At 60.2% G+C, this 605-nt stretch overlaps 1 protein-coding gene across 1 annotated transcript in view; it reads left to right on the plus strand.

Annotated features, from left to right (window-relative positions):
* Positions 1–605, plus strand: part of DHX30 (DExH-box helicase 30) — a gene marked incomplete in the record, with an annotated part of 37,186 nt that overhangs the window by 12,325 nt on the left and 24,256 nt on the right.

The raw sequence follows: 605 nt of genomic DNA on the forward strand, positions 1-605 counted from the left end.
CTTTCCCTCCGGACCCAGGCCTGCTCCAGGGCTGTGGAGGCCCACACTCCTAGCAGGCTTTGCCTTTAGATGGCTGCTCTTTCCTGCCCCACAGGCTTCCCACCCCCACCTGCCCAGCGGGAAGGGCACTGAGGTCCTAGAGCTCATGCCTCAGCGGAGGCAGCAGGTCTGCCCTGGGCTGTCTGTACGGGGCTTGGGAGGTCAGGGTGCAGGAAGGGCGTGGGGCGCACAGAGCACCCTGCTCCCACAGCCTGTGCTGCGGTCGCCCTCTGGGCAGTCTCCACGCACCCTGCCCTTCTGTGGCAGGGGCCCCGTGGACAGCAGTGGAGTGAAGCGGGCTTCCATCCCCGCTGACCGTCTGACTTAGGTTTAAAGAAATGCCACCCCTTACCTTTGCCAAAACAAGAGTTGATTGCCCTTTTTTTTTTCTTTCTTAAAATGCCCTGTAACTCGAAAAGGCTGAACGTTAACATGTTCAACATGGCAGGGGAGTGGCTCTGAGAGCATCAGGTGTGCTTTGGCTAAGCTTGGAGACGGTTAGTCGGGTTAGCCAGGCAGCTGGTCGTGGTGCCGCCTGGAGCGCCTGCAGAGGACAGAGGCATGGT

Source organism: Tupaia chinensis, unplaced genomic scaffold (assembly GCF_000334495.1).
Source record: "Tupaia chinensis unplaced genomic scaffold, TupChi_1.0 Scaffold144066_1, whole genome shotgun sequence".
NCBI lineage: Eukaryota > Metazoa > Chordata > Mammalia > Scandentia > Tupaiidae > Tupaia > Tupaia belangeri.